Source organism: Rhinoderma darwinii, chromosome 5 (assembly GCF_050947455.1).
Source record: "Rhinoderma darwinii isolate aRhiDar2 chromosome 5, aRhiDar2.hap1, whole genome shotgun sequence".
NCBI lineage: Eukaryota > Metazoa > Chordata > Amphibia > Anura > Rhinodermatidae > Rhinoderma > Rhinoderma darwinii.
In genome coordinates, this window is record NC_134691.1 from 153,332,948 (window position 1) to 153,357,180 (window position 24,233).

The following is a 24,233-nucleotide window of genomic DNA, read 5'->3' on the forward strand; positions in this document are numbered from 1 at the left end:
ACAATTTGCATGTGAAATATTGTTTTCATAAAGGAACACCTGACCACGCAGCAATCACACAATTAAAGCCATCAGTATGCTTATTGTAGCCGGGCTACGGTGACAGCGATCATTACGGTGCCAGGTCTAAGCCTGCAAGCTTTTAACATATCTTCTGTATATTTTATACATTAGCATCCTGACCCACATTATCAGGAGCAGGTTTTCTTATAAATATTAGATGATTAAAGCTTGTGTAGTATCCAGCCCGATAGCTCCTGCCAGTCAGGGACATTATTTTAATCACCTCTCAAGAGGTCGGGAGGTAAAAGAGAGGAATAAAAGCGCATAGGAAAAATGCTGCAATTATTGCTGTCTGAAAGATGGGGAAGGAGAAGGAAATCTCAAGTTCATCTGTAACACAGGAACAGAGAGCTCCAGATGTTTCCAAAGAAGAAAACATTAGAATCGCTCATACTAAGAGAAATTGGATTAGTCACTTTTTTGTCTACTAATGGACACACTGTGTGATCTTTAGGGCTTCATTTGCTGGGTTAATAATGCTTTGCCTGAGTTCCTTTGAAATGTGAAAAAAAAAATAGGATAACCCTAGGAGTTAGTATTGTAAGTGCGGTCCGCGGCCACTGACACGAGTAATATCATATTCATCACAGACCTCGTATCTCATTACTGCTGAAGAGATTCGCCTCAAGGCATCTCAGTGCAGTCAAACCAGGCCCGTCATGTGGAGCAGTTCAGGTATATTGTGGAATGATTTAATGTCACAATAATGTCCACTTTGTGAAATAGATGATGTTTTTGATAGTGCTTGATGGTTAATGAAGGATACATTAGCAAACATCTCTACAACATTATTGAGAAAATGCAGATGAAAGAATAGTCATTCCGTCAGTGCTCTATCCCTTTTAGATTTCTTCCCTTCTGGTATATTAAGTAGAAAAAAAAGGTGATAACCACCATGAATCACTATGTAATCTAGTTTCTCATTGTAGCTTAGGAGCCACTTCTGTAGAATATGATATAGCAATGTGTAAATGTGAGCTGAATATGATAATGCTACGACTTGCTTTGCATTAAATCAAATCTGAATCAATGAAGGAGAAAAAATCTGCACATAGATACAATGCTCAATAGATGTTGACTCAGTTTATTACATGAGACCAGTTTCCCTGATTTTGATTGATCACATAATATATTGTGTATGTACGGAGTGAGCTATAATACAATCATTTTGTTTTATTTAATGCTCATATGTGTAACATGCATCCTTAAAGTACCAATATAACAATGCCAATGCTCCCGTACTAAGCGCTTTATTTAAACCTATTCTATAAATAATATTAACAGATTTATATTGGTTTTCTAAAGAGATATTTCTGTTTAAGGCCCATATTCTTTATTGCTATTATGATGTGCTCAGCATTTACTATACTGGTTATGTACATTTCTGGGCTTTTATATTGTAGAATGCTGCAAAAACACAGCAGAACATTTTTTGGGCCCTTTTACAGCACTTTTTATTCAGCTTTTGGAAATATTTTTTTACACCGCGGTCAATGAGAATTGTGTACTCTGATATCTTACGTTTTTGTTAAAGGAGTTATGTGTGAACTGAATATTATTAGCAGTGTACTCACTGTAGTATGTGAGTACACTGCTAATATACATTCCAGTCCCCCGTTCTGCTGATTATGAGATTTTAATAGATTTTTACAGCACTGACGGAGGACCAGAAGTCTCGTGGCACAGTCTAACTTCACGACGACATGACTCGTCATCATGTGACTGGCCCCACTGAATGCTATGTAATCACTGTAGGAGTAGTACAGCGATAACATAAAGTACAGCGGGGCCGTTCGCATGCCAACGAATCGTGTTGTCATGAAGTTAGACTGTGCCACGAGACTTCTGGTCCCCTGCCAGCGTTGTAAAGATCGAGTAAAATATCATAATCAGTGCGATGGGGGACCAGAATGTGTATTGGCGAGTGTACTCACATACTGCAGTGAGTACACTGCTAAAAATTCTCCGTTCCCACATAACCCCTTTATATGTATCATAAATATTTTTTTAATTTTTTTTTAGTGCAGCGAATAGCATAGACCTTTATGATTTTGTTTACAGTAAGGGCGGGTTCACACATAGCGGAATTTCACTTAAATTCCGCTGCGGACACTCCGCAGCGTTAATCCGCAGCGGAGCCGTTTCTCCATTGACTTTCACTTTAATTTAGCAGTGTTCGTTTACACGATGCGTACAATTCCGCTGCGGAGCATAGGCTGCGGAGCGGAATTTGTTGTCCGCAGCATGCTCTGTCTGTTGCGGAGCAGTGGCGGACTGGTTGCGGACTCATGGCGGAATTTCTCCATTGACTTCAATGGAGAGTCAAAATTCCGCAATGAAGTCCGCAGATCTTATGTGTGCTGCGGAGCGTATTGTTTTTACTACCATGACATTTCTTCATTCTGGCTGGACCTATGTATTTCTAGGTCTACAGCCAGACTGAGGAAGTCAATGGGGCTCCCGTAATGACGGGAGCGTTGCTAGGAGACGTCTGTAAATAGTCACTGTCCAGGGTGCTGAAAGAGTTACGCGATCGGCAGTAACTGTTTCTGCACCCGGGACAGTGACTACCGATCTCAATATACATGTATCTGTAAAAAAACATATAAGTTCATACTTACCGAGAACTCCCTGCGTCTGTCTCCAGTCCGGCCTCCCAGGATGACGTTTCAGTGTAAGTGACGGCTGCAGCCAATCACAGGCCAAGCACAGGCTGCAGCGGTCACATGGACTGGAGCGTCATCCAGGGAGGTCGGGCCGGATGCCGAAAGAAGGACGCGTCACCAAGACAACGGGCGGTAAGTATGAATTTCTTTGACTTTCACTAGGGAAAGTGCTGTCCCTTCTCTCTATCCTGCACTGAATAGGGAGAAGAGAAGCACTTTTCCTGCAGTCCGCAGCGGCCAGTCCGCATCAATTTTCTGCACATTTTGTGCAGATCCGCTGCAGAATCTGCAACGCAGATTCTGTGCGGCATTGATGCGGACAGTTGCGGAGGAATTCCGCCATGTGTGGTCATGCCCTAAAAGAACAGACACACATGTTTTACATGCGGATTTTGATGCGGATTTGCCACGGAATTGCTGCGGACTTCACCCTTTGGCCACATGCAAACGATGCGTATTACGTGCAGATTTGCTGTGGCAAATCAGCAGTGTCATATAGTACCAGCAAAGTAAAGGAGATTTCAAGTAATTCCATCTACACATTGCAGAATTTTTCTGCATGTAAATTGACCTGAGGTGCAAATTTTAAAATCTGCAACATGTCAATTTAGCTTGCGTTTACTTTTAAAATTGTATGTGACAAGTTTGTAAAAATAGAACCAAAATCTGCAGCATATACGAGGGAGAGCCAAAAATTATCCGCACTATGGCTATAGAATTTATTTTAATCAACTATCAGAAAAAACAAATACATCATTTTTCAACATAATCTCCCTGATTTTCAATACACTTTGTCCACCTGTCAAAAAGCTTTCGTATTCCCACATTAAGAAGTGTTTTAGGCTGTGCTGCGAGCCACGAATGCACCGCTGTCTTCACCTCTTCATCAGACGTGAATCTTCATCCTTGTAGGGCTTCTTTCAGGGGGCCAAACAGGTGGTAGTCTGATGGGGCAAGATCAGGACTATAGAGAGGATTCTTTAATCCCTTCCCGACATTTGACGTATCCATACGCCAAAGTCGGGTAGGGGAAGTATGGAACGGGCTCACGGAGTGAACCCGTTCCATACGATGCCGGTGTCGGCTGTATGTTACAGCCGACACTTCAGAGTAACGAGCGGCATCGCGTTCGAGCGCGATCCCACTCGTTTAACTCGTTAAATGCTGTGGTCAATAGCGACCGCAACATTTAAATCATTAGAAAGAGGGGGCGACCCCCTTTAACAGCTCATCGCGCCCCCTGCAGTGCTATTGCGGAAGGGCAATGGTTGCTATGGCTGCCTGGGGGCCTAATGAAGGCCCCCAGGTCCGCCATCTTTGTACACCTATTAAGCCTTGCCTCCGGCAGGGCTTAATAGATGCCTGTCAGAATCACGATATACTGCAATACATTAGTATTGAAATATATCGTGCAAGCGATCTAACGATCGCTGGTTGAAGTCCCCTAGGGGGACTAATAAAAAAAGTAAAAATAAGTTAAATAAAGTTTTTCTTATGTAAAAAAAAAATTATTCATTAAAAGTAAAAAAAAAAAACCTTTTCCCATTTTCCCCCTAGAGCATAGTAAAAAAAATAAAAAAAATAAACATAATTGGTATCGCCACATCCGTAAAAGTCTGAACTATTACAATATATCATTATTTAACCTGCACAGTGAACACCGTAAAAAAAAATGAAATAAAAAGTGATCAAAATGTTGCATATACACCAAAATGGTAATATTAAAAACTACAGTTTATCCCGCAAAAAATAAGCCCTCATACCACTTAATCGACAGAAAAATAAAAAAGTTATGGCTCTCGGAATTTGGCGTCACAAAATAAATTTTATTCTTCACACTTAGGTTTTTACTTGTAAAAGTAGTAAAATATAGAAAAAACTATATATATTTGGTATCACCGTAATCGTATTGACCCACAGAATAAAGTTAACATGTTGTTTTAATTGCACAGTGAATTCCGTAAAAACGACGCACAACAAACAATGGAGGAATCACTGTTTCTTTCATTTTCTACCCCACAAATATTTTTTTTCCTGTTTCCTAGTACACTATATGGCGCTACGAAAAACTACAAATTGTCCCACGTATCGATGGAAAAATAAAGAAGTTATGGCTTTTGAAAGGTGGGTAGGAAAAGACTAAAATGAAAATCTGAAAAAGGGCTGCGGCGGGAAGGGGTTATTACCTCAAAACGAAGGGCGGGCGTCCAGCTCCTTCTTCATGGCTGACACTTGTGCGACCTATCTTGCACTTCTCTATCCATTCATACACACTTCTTCGTGACAAAACACTTTCTCCATACTGTGCACAAGGTCTTCGATAAATATCGGCACCAGACACAACCTCAGACCACAAAAATAAATCACTGCAAGCTGCTCTTCTTTCGTCCAAAGTGGGGAAGCCATTGTTTCTCACACCGCAGTTACAAATAAGAGCCGCAACACATTCAAACCTGCACAGCTGTGACTGGGGAGACAGTGGATTTTAAGGATTTTGCTGCATCTGAAAAACATATACAAGGGAATGTTTGGAAATATTGTCAGGTCATGTATTACCGCATGGTGGTGGTTCAAAAGGTTAAAACTACCTGACAGATTCCCATTAAATATACAATGAATTGAGAATAATTTCATCTGCCCTGCAATTTTATTATTATAAATATATCCTATATAACTACAGATCTAGAACCAAGATCTGACATACCTACAGTACCACAACCAAGCTCAGTACATAAATACAGCACTAGAAACAAGCTCTGACATATACGGCTCCAGAACCAAGCTCAGTATATATATATATACAGCACTAGAACCAAGCTCAGTACATATATACAGCACCAGAACAAAGCTCAGTACATCTATACATATATACAGCACCAGAACAAAGCTCAGTACATAAATACAGCACTAGAACCAAGCTCTGACATATACGGCTCCAGAACCAAGCTCAGTATATATATACAGCACTAGAACCAACCTCAGTACATAAATACAGACCTCGAACCAAGCTCAGGTCATATATACAGCACCAGAACAAAGCTCAGTACATATATACAGCACTAGAACCAAGCTCAGTACATAAATACAGCACTAGAACCAAGCTCAGTACATAAATACAGCACTAGAACCAAGCCCATACATATATACAGCACCAGAACCAACCTCAGTACATAAATACAGCACCAGAACCAACCTCAGTACATAAATACAGCACTAGATGCAAGCTAAGTTCATAAATACATCCCCAGAACCAAGCTCAGTATAAATATACAGCACCAGAACCAAGCTCAGTACATATATAAAGCACCAGAAGAAAACTCATTACATATATACACAGCACCAAAACCAACCTCATACGTATATACAGCACCAGAACCATGCTCAGTACTTACATACAGCATCAGAACAAAGATCAGTACATATATACAACACTTAATACAACATTTAATATTTGTATGTCTTAGGGCCCTCAGTGTGCAGCTGCATTTCTGTGTTTGATGCTTTGCATTGCAGTCACTGCAGACGTGCACCTGCCCATTTATTTTACTTTGTTCTGGGGTGCTGACTAATTTTGTTTTTTGCAGCGAAAGCATCTCCCTGTGTAATAATCCATCACATCTTTGTCATGTGACAGATTAGTTATATTTTTACTCTTTTGATTTTCCCAAATACTTGATTTTCCCAACCTTATTTTAAAAAAAATGTTTGGATGAAAGTTGATTTATCATCAAGATTGCAAAACGCCATAGTAATACCTAAATAATATGTTCCCCGTAACTCTTATCCATCAATCCCATGTGTTGAATAGGCCACAGACATTTAGTGAGCATGTTATTCCATTATCGTAGCCAGCATAATGTTCTGCGGCAGCCATTGGGCAACATGGTCACGTGTCATTATGTTAATATAGATGCAATGTTACTATGTTGATGTGGAACAGCAGAACAATTTACTGTAAGTACATTTAAAAAAAAAATGCATTACCTGCCATCAAAGATATTTTTGGAGGAGGGCAGTACCTCCTCCAATGCATCTTCAACGCCAGGCCTGCGGTCAGGAGCGGAACTACCACCGGGCCCGGAACACAAGGTCTTGATGCTGGCCAGCATAAGGAGGTTGTGTGCAGTGGCTCCTGGAGGTGAAGAGGACCCGGGAGCGGTATGTATATTATATTATTATTTTTTTTACTGATGTGGGGTCTGAATGAGTTTAGGGGTCTGATCTAGATTCTAAATCAGTTTAGGGGTCTGGGGGTCTTAATTAATTTTCGGGTCTGGTCTGGATTCATTTAGGAGTCTGATCTGGTTTTCTCACTAAACAAAAATAACAAAATATTGATGTTAATTGTTCTACAACGCTTGAGGAACCTTAACAAGACAACATCTTTACTGTTGATCTTCAGCTCGAACCTTCACCTGACCTTAGACCCGGTAAGCGAAGCTTTACTAAAACTAGTTGAGTACCCCTGGTATAGGGGATAAATTTGAGTGGGAGCACATTCAGCAAAATACCCCTTTCATATAAAATACAAGAGCTCAGCTCTACCACACATCTTTTTAGATCAAAGGGAGGATTGAATCCGAGTACAAGGGAGAGGGGGAACATTCCCTAACATTGGTAGGGTTGTGCTGTCTGACACTCATTGAAAATACTGCGCTTCTTGGACAGTGTATCCCTGGTAAGGCGACTGTCAGGAATTACACGTCAGTTCAGCTCAAACCTGGATTAACATTGTGCTGACAGTATAGAAGAGAATAGGAGCAACTTCTAATATACCTAGGTTTGTGTTTCAATTCTTTACCTGTTTCAAGATCTGTTGCTGTCAGTGAATGAAAATATTTAAAGGCTAAAAAAAATATATATGTAGACCTAGTACTCACAGGTGAGGAAATATTTGTGTGCTAAACATCAGCAGCACAAACCTCTCTTCTGTTCTCATAGTAGTGGCTAAGTATCATATCCTACTGCTACATCAATAGTAAAATCATAGACATAAAAAAAACACATTGAGAGATAAAAGCTCAACAAGAAACAAGTGGGTAAAGTTAGGGCTACATGTCGACTCTGGCCACAAAACACAGGTCGCACAGCCAAAGATCGCTGTGTGATCGATGTTTACAGCTCTGGCGGCATCCCAGTAATAAATGTGAATGCGGCCGCATTATGACCTGCAGGTTGCTGGAACCATGACATGGCAGTTAAAAGAAGTCCAAACTTGAAGAGAACCTGCACGTCCTGCAGGTCACAACGAGGCCACATTCACTTTCATTATTGTCGCATGGGCAGCGCGGCACTATGATACAGGCAGGGCAACATATTGTTTTTTTGGCCGCACGACCCACAGCCCTAGCCTAAGTCACAGTATTAGCCCACTTTAATATGAGAATATGTTCTTACTGCTGAAAGATTTTTGGGTAAATTATAACACTGATCAACACTGGTCATAAATGTGGAATAAATCCCCTGGAAAGACAACTATTTGCATTTTTTTAATGTAAATAAAATAGAACCCATAATACTTATCCCATAAACTATTCCCGCTACAGTCCTGGCCAAAAATGTTAAGACTGATACAAATTTTGGTTTTCACAAAGTTCGCTGCTTCAGTTTTTATAGTGGCAATTTGCATTAACTCTAGATTGTTATGAAGAGTGATCAGATGAATTGCAATTAATTGCAAAGTCATTCTTTGCCATGAAAATGAACTTAATCACCAAAACCCCATTTCCACTTCATTTCAGCCCTACAACAAAATGACCTGCTGACATCATTTCAGTGATCTTCTCGTTAGCTCAGGAGAAAGTGTTAACGAGGACAAGGCGAATGATATCACTCTGTCATGCTGATTAAATTATAAGAGCAGATTGGCTGCTTAAAAGGGGGATGGTGCTTGACATCATTGTCTTCTTCTGTTAACCATGGTTACCGCCAAAGAAACACATGCAGTCATCATTGCTTTGCATCAAATGGGCTTTACAGGCAAGGACATTGCTGCTTGTAAGATTGCCACTAAAACAACCATTTATCGGATCATCAAGAACTTTAACTAGAGAGATTTAATTGCTGTGAAGAAGGCTTTAGGGTGCCCAAGAAAGATCAGCAAATGCCAGGACCATCTCCTGAAGAGGACTCAGCTACGGGATCGGTTCAACACCAGTGCAGAGCTTGCTCATGAATAGCAGCAGGCAGGTGTCAGTGCATCTCCATGCATAGTGAGCCTAAAGCTTTTGGAAGCAGGGCCTGGTGTCAAGAAGGGCAGCAAAGAAGCCACTTCTCTCCAAGAAAAACATCAAGGACAGACTTACATTTTGCAGAATGTACAGGGATTGGACCGCAAAGGACTGGGGTAAAGTTATTTTCTGATGAAGCCCCTTCAGACTGTTTGGGACATCTGAAAGAATAATTGTCCGGAGAAGAAAAGGTGAGCGCTACCCTGAGTACCATGTCATGCCAACAGGCTCACAATTTTGCCTAAGAACACTTCCATGAATAAAGAATAGTATCTAAACATCCTCCAAGAGCAGCTTCTCCCTACGATCCAGGAGCAGTTTGGTGATGAACAATGCTTTTTCCTGCATGATGGAGCGCCATGTCGCAAGGCACAAGTGGCTCGGTGAAGAAAACATTTAAATTTTGCGTCCATGATGAGGAAACTCCACAGATCTCAATTCCATTGAGAACCTGTGGTCAATCCTCAAAAAGTGAGTGGACAAGCATAAACACAGAAATTGTGATAAACTCCAAGCACTGATTAGGCAAGAATGGGTTGCCATCAGTCAGGATTTGGCCGAGAAGCTGATATCCAGCATGCCAGCGCAAATTGCAGAAGTCTTGAAAAAGAAGGGTTAACACTGCAGATATTGAGTCTTTGCAAACTTGAAGTATTTGTCAATAAAAGTTTTAAAACTTATGAAATGCTTATAATTGTACTTCAGTATACCATAGAAACATCTGATAGCAAGGCTGTGGTTGCCAGGAAAAAACGTCAGATATACATAGCCAGTGTAGATCAAGAAGAGTCTACACCGGACATTAGAAGTGAATGAAGGGAGGCTTACCCATGACAGTGACCGTTATAACCGCCCCACACTGCGGCCTGAAAAGGTTGCGCCCCGACGCGCGTTTCGCCATTCTGGCTTCCTCAGGGGGTAGTGTGTTAGGTACTGTCCATGTCATGCTTTAAATACGGTGAGATTGATTGTGAAATGTCAGACTCCGGTGTCTGTCCTCCTGTTCCTGGTCTAACGGCGCATGCGCGGGAACCTGACTTGAGCCGCGAGATCCCTGTCCTCTGTCGTCACGCCCGCAGTGCGCCTGCGTGCCCCCAAGGACGCGTGTCCATGGAGACAAAGCAAAGACAGCGCGGGCGTGGAGACGACAGAGAACCAGGGCGAGGCTCCCAGGTTCACTCGCAACATGCGCGACCCCAGGGCAAGAAGAAGTGTTCGGATCGATGTAAGGCTGTATTCTATATTTACAATATAAGTATAACTAGAAATGTAGAGACGGTTTAGTTGTGGAATTTCCCAAAATTCCCACCTTTTACCTTCTCCCCAAAATTCATAAAAACATTAGGGATCCCCCAGGCCGCCCGATAGTGTCAGGGATTGGAAGTCTTTGTGAACCAGTGTGCAAGTTCATCGATTTCTATTTGAAACCCTTAGTCGAGTGCCTACCATCATTTGTTAAAGATACCACTGAAGTACTCAAAAGAGTTGATGGAATATATCTAGAGGCAGACATGCTGCTGGTCACAGCAGACGTGGAGTCCTTGTACACGTGTATTAGACACCAAGATGGCATTGAGGCGGTCCGCTTCTTCCTTGGAATGAGCAACCGGGACAGCCACCTATGTAACCTGATAGTTGATGTGCTGGAGTTTATCCTGATGCATAATCTTTTTGTCTTCAAAGACTCTTTTTACGTCCAAAAACAAGGCACGGCCATGTGGGCGGCGTGCGTGCCGTCATATGCCAACCTGTTTTTGGGCCTCTGGGAGAGGCGGGTTGTGCATGGTGACGGCGCCTACGCCGACAACCATGTGCTGTGCTGGTTGCGTTATATCGACGATATATTTATCATCTGGCAGGGCACTGAACCACAACTTGTCGACTTCATGCAAAATCTGAATACCAACACTTGGAACATAAAGTTAACATCCACCCATGACAGACAAACGGTGAACTTTTTGGATATTTCCATCACAGCAGATCAAGATTGGAGATTATAGACCGACGTCTTTAGGAAAGAGACGTCGGTCAACTCCCTCTTACACGCGACATCGGCACACACATACTCCACAGTCAAAGCTGTCCCGGTTGGTCAGTTTCTGAGGATGAGGCGGATCTGCTCCTCGGACCGCAGCTTTGAAAATCAAGCCCAAGATCTAAGGGATCGCTTCAGAGAGAGGGGTTATAGCAATCGCAGTATTAAAAATGGCTACAATCGGGCTAAGGGAGTGGCACGTAAACATCTACTTAATCCACCACCTCTAGAACTGAAGGAAAAGACGCCTGGCCTGATTAGATTTATCTCGACTCATAATAACCAATGGAAAAACTATGAGAGAAATCCTACAAAAACACTGGCCTATCCTACAATTGGAGACAGCATTTTCTCCAGTCCTACCCTCACATCCTCAAATGACAGCAAGAAGAAGTAGGAACCTTAGGGACATCCTTATACAGAGCCATTATGTCCCTAAACGTATGAACCCTTTCTCGGCCAGAGGTCCGGTCCAAGGCTGTTTCCCCTGTGGCGACTGCATAGCGTGTCCAAATATTTTGAGGACTACAACTTTCGACTCTGTAAAGGCGGACAGACGCTTTAAAATATTGCAATATATCTCGTGTAGTACCACTCACGTGATATATTACGCCACATGTGACTGCCCCAAGGTCTATGTAGGCTTAACCTCTAGACAGTTACGATTACGGGTAAGGGAACATGTACGGGACATATCGGCAGCCAAAGATGTAGCTGACCTGACGACTCTAAAAACCATCCCAAGACACTTTAAATTAAAACATGGATGTGATCCTAGAACCCTTCGCGTAAGAGGTATTGACCGGGTACATTGCGGTGTCAGAGGGGGGGATGTCAAAAAGATTCTTGCACAAAAAGAGTGCAGGTGGATCATCACTTTGGGTACCATGAGTCCTCATGGCCTCAATGAAAACCTAAGTTTCTCTGCTTTTCTGTAATAGACTATGCTGTCCATTTGGGAATACGACTTGGCTAGCAAATTCCTTTTATACCTTCTTCCCCTTTACTCTTAATTTTATTTTAAATGTTTTTAATCATTACTAATGCCTGTTTTTTCTGCAGTGTCATGTTTAGATCGAGTGATCCCAATTTTGCGGTTCTCCTGACATACTACGGAACTACAACTCCTTTGTACCAACTAACCCGGACAAGAAAAGTCTAACTATACTTACTATACGGATTATGGTGTCTTCTATGGTCCATTTTCATATTCTTTGTTTATTACTTTTGAGTATTTTTTATTTTTTATTTTTTATTTTTCATTGTTATTCTTTACTTATTTATTATTTATTCTTTATTTTTTATTTTTTTATTTTGTACTTTGTTAAATATTATTAAAAAACAATTAATTTTCTATGTACCTTTTTGGATCTTTTGTTCAGTTTCTTACTTACTCTATATATCTGAATGATGTATACCCCTCCCCCTCCCCGCCCCCCCCCCTTTTTTATCCAATTATTATAATTATTATGTTTATGCACATTTTTAACTTTTGTATCTGATTTTGTATCTCACCTATCGCTAATTTATAGATATATATTTTTCACGCGTCTCCTATTCATGTTATTCATGATCTTCTTATTTCACTTGTTCATTAATGTGTTGTATAATAACTTAGTAATCCTTGTTACTTTCTATGATACTGATATTTTCCAGTATTCTATTTATTACTGTTTATCTGTTGATGTATTTTCACACAAAATGTTTATTATGAATTGTACTTCTCTTAAATTGTCACAATTTAGTGTTGGTTATACATTTCCGTACTTACGTTTTTCTTTGGCGTCTTGTGATCTTTTCTTTCTCTTTTTTTCTTTCTTTCCTCTCTCCTCTTCTCTTTTCCCCCCTTTTTTTCGTTTTCCCCTTCTTTCTTCTTCTTTTTTCTTTTTCCATCTCACTCTCTTCCCCCCCCCCCCTTTTTCTTGCCTTCATTCATCCCCTTTCTTTTTTTTTCTTTTCTCTTTTTTCTTCCTTCTGGTAAATAATTCCATATTAATAACGTTTATACCTGTTACAATACTAGCTCTTCCTAAAAAGTATTATACTGTACTGTCTGATATATTCTCACACATTTGTGCATTATATGATGTAATTTTATTAAATTGTTTCATTACTTGTTGGTTATATACCCTTGTATTTATGTGTTTTTTCCATGTTCTGTGCTATTCCTTTCTTCTCTCGTTAATTATTGTTTCCCTCCCTCTCCCCCCCTTCCTCCCCTCCCTTTTCTCTTTCTTTCGTTCTCTCCCCCCCCCTTTTTTTCTTTCTGGGGATTTTTACATCAAATTAGAAGAATCTCTACATTTCTAGTTATACTTATATTGTAAATATAGAATTCAGCCTTACATCGATCCGAACACTTCTTCTTGCCCTGGGGTCGCGCATGTTGCGAGTGAACCTGGGAGCCTCGCCCTGGTTCTCTGTCGTCTCGACGCCCGCACTGTGTTTGCTTTGTCTCCATGGACACGCGTCCTTGGGGGCACGCAGGAGCACTGCGGGCGTGACGACAGAGGACAGGGATCTCGCTGCTCAAGTCAGGCTCCCGCGCATGCGCCGTTAGACCAGGAAATGGAGGACAGACACCGGAGTCTGACATTTCACAATCAATCTCACCGTATTTAAAGCATGACATGGACAGTACCTAACACACTACCCACTGAGGAAGCCAGATTGGCGAAACGTGCGTCGGGGCGCAACCTTTTCAGGCCGCAGTGTGGGGCGGTTATAACGGTCACTCTCATGGGTAAGCCTCCCTTCATTCACTTCTAATGTCCGGTGTAGACTCTTCTTGATCTACACTGACTATGTATATCTGACGTTTTTTCCTGACAACCACAGCCTTGCTATGAGACTTCCGGCTCTGGTCTATCCTTATATGTAAAACTTATGGTAACTAACTTTTTACACTCCAGCTAGTCTAGATACACGTGGTCTTTGAGGGATTCTTCTCCCCATGTTAACCGTGTTGTTAAGATTAATTCTGCTGTTATGATTCACTCATAGTTACGCATTTTACCATTTAGACCATACCACCTATGATCTATATTTGATAGTGAATTTGTGCCAGGGAACTCCTGTTGTGGAGGGCTTTATACCCTTACTTCTAAAAAGTTATGACTTTTTGAAGACAGGTAGGAAAAAACAAAACCATAAAAATTAAAATTAGTCTGGTACTGAAAGAGTTAAAGGAACAGGCCTGTGTTTGCTGGTCACTTCTCCTACACCTTGCCTGAGCAACAAGGTTCTTTGCATCATGTTCAATTGTAAAGGTGTTTGTTGTTTGCTATTTTGGATTTCGACTGTTTCAAGATTTACCTTGGGATTACAGCCTATCCTGACCAGTATCTATGTCTTCGGGTTGCATGAACTCTGCCAGCCATAAGCTTGGATTTGTATGACCAAGCTTCTGTTTATTGATTCTGGTACTTTGCTTCAGAAACACCATCTGCAAGTAGTCTGCGGTTGCTATTGGAGACTACATAGTCATAACTCCATTTTAAGGTTAATATTGTCAAATCCCTTCGATTTCGGCCCCTAATTTAGACCTAGCAAAATCAAATAGTGAAACATGCTCCTTTGGTAAAGTCTGTCCGTGACACAAATCTAATAAAGAATGAGTGTTACCATAATTTTATCATATAATACCCCACTCCCATTTTGTTTTAAAGTTGTTCTTATTATTGATTCTCCTGCTGAGTCCTCCATTTCCAGGCTTGTAAGAGTCAAAATGATCAAGTAGTTCTCTTCTGGAAACAAGTGTTGGATTATCAGTATTGCCAGATTATTAAAAGCTAGGTTAAGAAAACTTAAGCTTTCTTCAGCGGTGCTTGAGATGTGCCGAACATCTGTGGAGAAAATCTCATTTGGCTTCAGAATTCCTCCATTACAAATTTATGCTGAGAAATTACAACTCTGCCCTTCACAGAGCCAAACAAGTCTATTTCACCTCTCTCATCTCCACACTATCTAATAATCCAAAACGCCTCTTTTATACGTTTCATTACCTCCAGAGTCCTAAAGTGCAGACACCGAACACAGATCTCAGTGCTAAAGACTTGGCCACTTATTTTAAAATTAAAATTGACAACATCCGGCATGATATTATTTCCCAGTCCCGTAGTAACATCGATCCCCTTCCCTCCCGCACTCCCTCTTCTTCACTTTCAGCATTTGACACATTAACAGAAGAAGTCTTTAGGCTCCTCTCTGTAAAGGGTTTGCCAGACACAGGTTCTGTGTCGATGCCCGGGGTTATTCAGCCCTCATCAGCTCCAAGGTCTGCTAGAGTGGCGCAATCTGTTACCACTCAGGCTTGCAGGCTGAGGAGAGGGAGAACCTATCACAGCCTGGCCTGACGGTTCTAGCTCCCGCCCTTGGTCGATTTATACCCTCACTTGCAGCATGCTCCTTGCCTGTGATTGTCTGGTTTCCTGGCTCTGCGATTCCTGCTATTCACCCGATTGACCACTGTTACTTATTGACCCTGACTTGCCTGACTATTCTCCTGCTCTGTTTTTGCTACTACGTACTCCCCTGGTGTCTCTGTGGGCAACTGCCCCTACCCCCCCTTGCTTCTGTGTGCCCTTGTCTTGTGTTGTCTGTCTTGCACTTACTGAGCATAGGGACTGTCGCCCAGTTATACGCCGTTACTTAGGACGGGCCGTGCAAGTAGGCAGGGACTGAGTTGCGGGTAGATTAGGGCTCACCTGTCCGTCTCCCTACCCTGATTCATTGCACTCTCTTCTTCTCATCCTACTACCTGTCCAAGTGATCCTATCCCCTCACACTTCCTCCAGTCCCTCTCCCCAGCTGTCACTAGTCACCTGACTAAAATATTTAACCTCTCTCTTTCCTCTGGTATCTTTCCCTCCTCTTTCAAACATGCCATTATAAACCCATTACTGAAATAAACAACTCTTGACCCATCCAGCGCTGCTAACTACCGACCGGTCTCTAATCTCCCCTTCATCTCCAAACTCCTGGAACGCTTGGTCTACTCTCGCCTTATTCGCTATCTTTCTGCCAACTCCATTCTAGACCCCTTACAATCTGGTTTCCGCACGCTACACTCCACAGAGACTGTCCTTACTAAAGTCTCAAATGATCTATTGGCAGCTAAATCGGATGGTAAATACTCTCCTGATTCTTCTGGATATTTCTGCAGCCTTTGACACTGTAGACCACAAACTCCTACTTAACATGCTCCACTCTATTGGCCTTAAAGACACGGCTCTCTCTTGGTTTTCCTCCTATCTCTCTGACCGCTCATTCAGTGTGTCATTTGCTGGTTCTACTTCTTCTCCTCTTCCCCTTGATATCGGGGTTCCTCAGGAACGAGTCCTAGGTCCGCTCCTCTTCTCTCTCTACACAGCGCCTATTGGACAACCTATCAGCAGATTAGGCTTCCAGTACCATCTCTACGCTGATGACACCCAATTATATGACTCTTCACATGACATCACCCCCGCTCTAATACAAAACACAAGTGATTGTCTGTCGGCTGTCTCTAACATCATGTCCTCTCTCTATCTGAAACTGAATCTTTCTAAAACTGAGCTCCTTGTGTTCCCGCCATCTACTAACCTACATAAACTTGAGATCTCCATCTCAGTGGGTGGCACTACCATAACTCCTAGGCAGCACGCTCGCTGTCTCTGGGTTCTTTTTGACTCCGATCTTACCTCTGCTCCTCACATTCAATCACTTACACGCTCCTGTCATTTTAACCTCAAAAACATCTCCAGAAGACACCCTTTTCTTACTGAGGAAACAGCCAAAACGCTCATTGTCGCTCTGATTCACTCTCGTCTTGATTACTGTAACTCATTATTAGTCGGTCTTCCTCTCACTAAAGTCTCCCCTCTCCAATCTATCCTCAATGCAGCAGCCAGGCTCATCTATCTGACCAACCGCTATACCAACGCCTCTACCCTCTGCCAGTCACTGCACTGGTTGCCCATACCGTTCTGAATTCAATTCAAACTTATTACTCTCACCCACAAAGCTCTCCACAGTGCTGCATCTCCTTACATCACCTCCCTCATCTCTGTCTACCACACTACTCACGCTCTACGTTCTGCCAACGACCTTAGAATAAAATCCACCATAATCCGAACCTCGCACTCCTGTCTCCAAAACTTTTATTGTGCTGCACCAGTCCTCTGGAATCTGCTACCCCAGACAATCAGATTAATTCCCAATATCCACAGTTTTAAACGTGCCCTGAAAACACATCTTTTTAGACAGGCCTATAACATTCCCTAATCTGATTCCTTTCCTTGGCCCCATTAGTCATCAGAATGAGATTCCCTCCTATATAGTATACTCCTTGCACTGTAGTGCATTTCATGTCCGTCATACACGGATACTGGCTGGTGACCGGCTCATGCAGCTTTATGTGTACTACCCCATGTGTATAAAAGATGGCTGAACCATTGTACTGAACAAACACTTTTACACTTTGTGTGCAATGAACGGGGGTAGGGAAACAGACAAGTGAGCCCTAATCTACCCGCCACTCAGTCCCTGCCTACTTGCAACGACCCGCCCTAGGCGACGGGGTACAACTGGGCGACGCTCCCTACGCTCAATAAGTGCACGACAGACAAACAGACAAGGGTACACAGAAGCTAAGGGAAATGGGGCAGTTGCCCACGGCAACACCGTGAGCAACAAGAGAGGTGAACGAGCCGAGTCAAACTAGGAGTGTACGAGGTACCAAACGCAGAGCAGGAGAGTAGTCAGTAAGCCAGGGTCGATATGAAGCAGGATCAAATAGTTCAGAAGCTGCAGCAGGGCCAGGAAACCAAACGAGAAGAATCACAAGCAAGGAGGAACAGGAAAGGCAGGTATAAATAGACAGAGGGCGGGAGCTAGCTCCGTCTGGCCAGGCTGTGATAGGCTCTCCCACTCCTAAGCCTGCCATCCTGAGTGGTGGAAGATGGAGTCAGTCTCACAGACATAGAAGCAGGTGCAGACTGATTACCTATGGGCGTTGACACAGAAGCTGTGCCTGGCAGATCCTTTACATTGTGTCTCCCTTGTTTCCACATAGATTGTAAGCTCTTGCGAGCAGGGTCCTCAATCCTCCTGTCTGAATTGTAAATTAGCTTTGTCACTATGTAATGTCTGATATTGTCTGTTTACGTTCCCTCTAGATTGTAAAGTGCTGCGTAATATGTTGGCACTATATAAATAAAGACTATTATTATTATTATTATTATTATTATTAAATTATATTAAATAAATATTATACCGTTCAGGCTTTGAGATTTGTCATTTTGCCACTTTCTTAGACAGGTAATCTTCATTTGCCCCTAGAATTGAGGCTCTTTATGCGCCTATGTTTACAGTGTATTTATGTGCTGTCTGGATGATACTGTAAAGTGTGACTGTAATTAAACATATTCACGGAGAGTAAGGGAAAATATATTTTCAAGCTTGTTTTGCCTGGCAAATGAATTATGTAAACCTTCCCTATCTGTTTCAAGTCAATTAATTGTTGTAATTACTTAAGATTTCTTTTTAATGAATATGGCTCCCAGGGGATCAGATGATATCCTGTCATCTCTGGTCCTGATAAATGAAATGTGAAATGTGATTTGTGGCTGGTTTCAGGCTGAACCTTTGCACTTGAACAATGTCTTTTTCGAGCTGCTCATTAAGGGATAAAATGCCCTTGACAAAGCTCCGAACATTTATAATGGTTTGTCCCTCACAAATTAAATGGAAGATACTGCTAAAAATTTTACATTTAATAAGATATGTATGGGAGAGGGAAATTGTCCACACCCAGAATACACATAAATCCCATTTAGTGATAACAGCAAAGGAGCAAATGAACGTAACACAGCAAAAAGGGTTAAAAGTTTAACAAATCCTAGATATGTATTTATGCGCCTCTAAAGTAACAATAATCATCTGCGTTCATATGGCATGTAATGCGTACTTGACAAACAATTCAGACGGAGGATAATAATATTTAATAGCAATACAACAGTGTCAAGAGTATAGTTCTCATAAGCGAATCCGGTGAGTATCAGAGCGTAGATGTAATCACAAAGAGGGCTTCTGATGATTACTTTACACATATCCAGGTGGAAGCGTTCATATTCCCTAGTTACACATGTTACGCTTCAAAGATTCTCCCTTGTCATTTGCCTTTGGGCTATCATAACAGCATAGTGATTTCCCACTTCAGTGCAATATATGTAAGTGTCCTTTCTCCAGCACTGATGAACGATGCCATGGAAAATGCTCATCTGGCAGCAATTTGTCTGAAACAGTTAAACCACAGAATTACAAAACAGGTTTAGAGTTAAGCTCCAATAACTTTTCCAAGTTTAATTTGGTACTTGGTTGTTTCACATTTGTTCTCTTATAGACACTAATGTCCTGTTCATTTGAGCCTGACCCTTGTTGGTTCTAATCAGCATAATTTAAGACACATGAATATGGAGCACTATTTCATTTTAGGCCTCATGCACACAGCAAAACAATGTAAATGGATCCTGTATGGTGGCACACATAGTATATATGGTTCTGCATTATGTAGGCATAGGCACCCCATGTGCCACCATGCTTCTAGAGGAGAATACGACATATATGCTTTTTTCTTCTCACGAAAAAAGCTCTGTGTGCCTTTGTATAAAATATGAGGCACACAGACATACAGTATAGGCCCACAGCAGTCTATGGGCATTGTACTACAGATCAATCGAACACAGATCTTTAATATGGCCGTGTGCATAAGCCCTAAAAAAAAACATAGAAAGTAGCATTTGTATTGTGGTTGCCTCTAGTTTTATCTATTGTTTTCATCTTTGTCTGAAATACAGTATGTTAATATCAGAGACAATATTGGGCAAATGGTTCAGTTGTAACATGTAGTTTGTATCATGATTCAGATGCTCAAACGCCAGGATCTACAGTCACCTTCTAGGCAACGCTACTAAGCCGTATTCATGCAAGATGTGACTTGGTAAAAAAAAAACATGTTCAAATCTCATCTAATTGGTATGTGGTTAGCCTAAGTAGACATTTTTCAACTATTTCACAGCTTATAGTAAAGAATCAATGATCCTTTTTTCCTCCAGCTTAAAATGACATTACAGTGAACAGCTGTGTATTCTTTATAAAGGCCATTTATGCATTTATATATTATGCCCCCTTAAAGGCCTGTTCTCAAGACTAATCTTTCCCCTTAAATGGTAACTAACTTTCAACAAACTTTACATAAATCAATAGTACAAGTGAATATAAGAAACTTTGTAATATATATTTTTAGAGACAAATGCATTTTTCTCCACTTATCACCCTCTTCCCTATCCTAACTATTCACTCTCTCTGAATTTACGGCTAAATCCATCTCCTCAAGAAGAGACGGACTATCAGCTCACTAAAGGATCAGGTTACATGCTGCCCATAGAAGTCTAAAGAGAGGAAAGGGGAGGAGGGAGCAGAGTGAGAGCTAGGCAGAGAGACACACAGACACGCAGTTTCAAGTAAATATCTTACCCCAGTTCTTGATTCACAGCTACACTGCTTATTACTGCTGTATGATGTCCTCCATACTACTGCTGTTACTATGTGTGTTTTACAAAGAGATAGGGAGCATTATGTTTTCTTCTGTATGTGTGCTTTGTATGGGAGACTTGATAGCAGTTAGGCGACATCCACTAGCTAATCGAAAGCTGAGAATTAGAGGTAAAACCACCAGAGGAGAATACTGCTAAAAAAAAATCAGGATAAAATTCATATTATGGCCAGAAAAAGTGTTATTCCTCATGAACATACATATGAAAGCCTATTCTGAAAGGTTGTGTACACTTTAACTCAGGTTATCTATGCCTCTTGTCTGTTTGTTGCCCTTCTTTCCAATTTCTCTAGCCTTGTGGTATCCTTGTTGTGAACCAGTGTCCAGATCAGAAGTGCATATAAAAGGTGCCTCACCAAAGCTTTGAAAAGAAGCAAAATCTCTATCTCTCTCTCTCTCTCTCTCTATCTCTCTCTCTCTTTCTCAAGTCTTCCTCAAAATTCTATCGATCCCAGGCTATTTAATTTATATCTATGTTGAACAATAATTGCGGTGCACAATGGCCTATGTCCATTAGGACCTCCTCCTCATAAAAATAAATTACATTTTGTTTGAAAAATTTTATCTTTTGTAATGCTATCCTACTTATCACTTATATCATTTTATGTCAAACTTCCTCTATGTTGCCCTTAATAATCTGTTAGGAAAACACCTGTTCCCTTAAGGTCGCTATGACAACCTGTCTAGCTTCTGGGCGGTTCTTCTTTTGCTTTGAGCCTATCTCTCTTCTCTGTCCTTCTGCCAATCTGCTGTGGGCTTGTATTTATACCTGTCTCTTCCCACCTGTCTTTGCTTGGGAATCTTCCTGGTTCCTGATCAAGCTCCTTACTGCTCCTGCATTTCTGATTCCTGGACCTCGCGTATACTGACCTCGTCTTGTCTCTCGTTAACCCTCTGCCTACTGATTCTGATTATCCGCTCCCGACTGGTTTTGACCGTGTAATTTTGTCCGTAATTTTGTCTGATTACCTCTACTCCATTTCTGGACTTTCCGTTAACCTTCTGGTTGTCTGGTTCCAGCTCAGGTTTGCCTCCACTGCACCTCTTTTCCAAAACTGCACTCCGCAAAGACAACCTGGGTTCTAAGCAGCAAAGTCCATCTCACTTTACTTTAAACATGGAAATAAAATCGTCCCGACTGGCCAACACTATCAATAACTATGACTTCTTTTTGTAGCTAGAAAAGGCCTTTGGGGCTTTCAAGCAGGTCTTGATCTTGGATTTCCCTGCATTTTAATTGGACAATAAAACCAGCCAAAGGTCCAGAAAATCTCATAGTCCGACATGTGGCTGTGGCTCCCCCACTAAATTCCAATCCTAGGACTACTTACGCACATGCCATACCCTCTCGCCTGCTAGGTTTTGACATTTTAGTGAAAAAGGCTACTGTTGTATTATTCCATCCTGTTAAACTACCAAATGCTAGTGCCACCAGTGGCTCTGGCATATTAAAGTGTAGCTAAATGTTCGACAAACTTCTGACATGTCATAGTGACATGTCAGAAGTTTGTATTGGCGGGGGTCCGAGCACGGAGACCCCCACCAATCGCTGGAACGAAGCAGCTGAAGCGTTCGTGTGAGCGCTCAGCTGCTTCGTTTCTGTTCGGCTTTTTCCGGAAAGCCAATGTATCAGAGTACGGGCTCATAGACTTTCTATTGAGTCCGCACACCGATACATTTATTTCCAGAAAAAGCCAAACAGACACGAAGCAGCTGAGCGCTCACACGAACTCTTCAGCTGCTTCGTTCTAGCGATTGGTAGGGGTCTCCGTGCTCGGACCCCCACCAATACAAACTTCTGACATGTCACTATGATATGTCAGAAGTTTGTCAAACGTTTAGCTACACTTTAGCAATTAGCCTTTGTGGTTTAACAATACCATTTTGTGCACATATTAATCCAGCACTACCAAATAGATTTCGAATATATATTTTACAGACTTTTAAGATTTACAGAAAAAAATATATATTGTAGTTTATACAATCGGCACTGGTAAAGTTTCATTAGTTTTAGATGCTGTTAATCTCCGCTGTATATATTTTAAGTGGCACTTTTTCCACCTGACAGTGTGAAGCCGCCACCTTGTTTCTTGCCCTATGAGAAGTTCACTTCCCCTGCAGCATGATTATGTTTGAAAAAGATGACTTTTAAACCTCTTACTGAATATTTTAATGGATTAAATTCATCATGTCACCAGCTGCTGTGCAGCTAATAGACCCATAAAACACTGTATTAAAGGATTACCCATGCAAAATTTCTTTGTACGCTAATGTGAATTTTAATACTTTTAACATTTAGTAGAGATGGGAATGTCCAAGAACAGCTTGTTCAATAGGTTATTCTATAAAATTAAGCACCCAGCTCATCAGAAATGCCAGGACTCCATTAAGTTAAAATTTTACAGAGAGGCTAAGATGATTCACTGTAAATCGTTTCAAAGGAAGAATGCAACATCTGCTCTGCTGCTCTATTTGTGCTGTGCAAATGATACAATGATCACAAACGCTAAAAACTCCAAGAAACGAGGCATGAACAGTTCATTTAAATGACAAACTATCAAAAATCTGCATAGAAAACTCCCACACGAAATGGACCGACTTATTGGCAGACATATTAACACGCATTCTAATATGAAAAACTGGAGACGTATTACATCAAGCTTTGCACTATAGCTAAAGAATAAAATGGTTACTGAATACAAAGCTCATGTTACTTAGTTATGGTAGATAATACAACAGGGTGTAATAATCAATCATGCTTAAAATAGTATTTCTGTGCTAAAAAAGTTTAGTCCACGTGTCAAATAGTCTGTGAATCAATAGACATTTACACATTATTTATGCCATGTATTAAAAGTTTCTTTTGTACAGCCAATGGTGTCTGTTGCAATGCTATAGATGGAAGGTCCATCGGGTTTTCATCATGGTGTCCATCATTTTACCAGAAAAATAGAGCAGCATGTTGCACTATTTTTCTGTGCATTTTTTTTACGGAATCTTTGACGGAGGCTACAATCCGTATATAAACACAACCTAAGTCATACTTAGTGGTTATACTGTAATCAAAACAACTCTTCCAAACACCTGAATTAACCGTAATTTGCTTCAGAAAATCTCCAACTAACTTCTCAACCAAAACTTTATAGTTGTGCCAAATAATGAAGCAGGCCCCGATGCCAAATTGAAGTAGGTCATTAACTATAGACAAGTCACTGACATGATGGCAACCCCGCACTTATAGCGTATTTTAGCATTCAAGAGAAGAAAAATATTCCATGATGGAAACCATAGCCAATTTATTGCCATTCTCTTCTGCTTAGGAGGCTAATGGCATCATACTGCATATGGAATATAATTTTACATGTAATGATGGAAGACAGAACACACTTAAATTAGATCTACTGAAACATATAACTTAAATAGTTTAAAAAACAATAATTAAGTAATTGAATTTGTATTAATATAAGGGTGAATTGGTTGAAAGAAAAACATTTTCTTTCATTTTCAGTGCCATACTTATGAGTGGGGGACCCCATAGCAGAGATCAAGCTTGAATCCCATTGTGGTGTCAGGTTTTGCCAACCAAGGCAGAAGGTCCTGGTGTTTGTTTTCCCCTTGATCCCCTTGCCATGACCTTTGGGCCA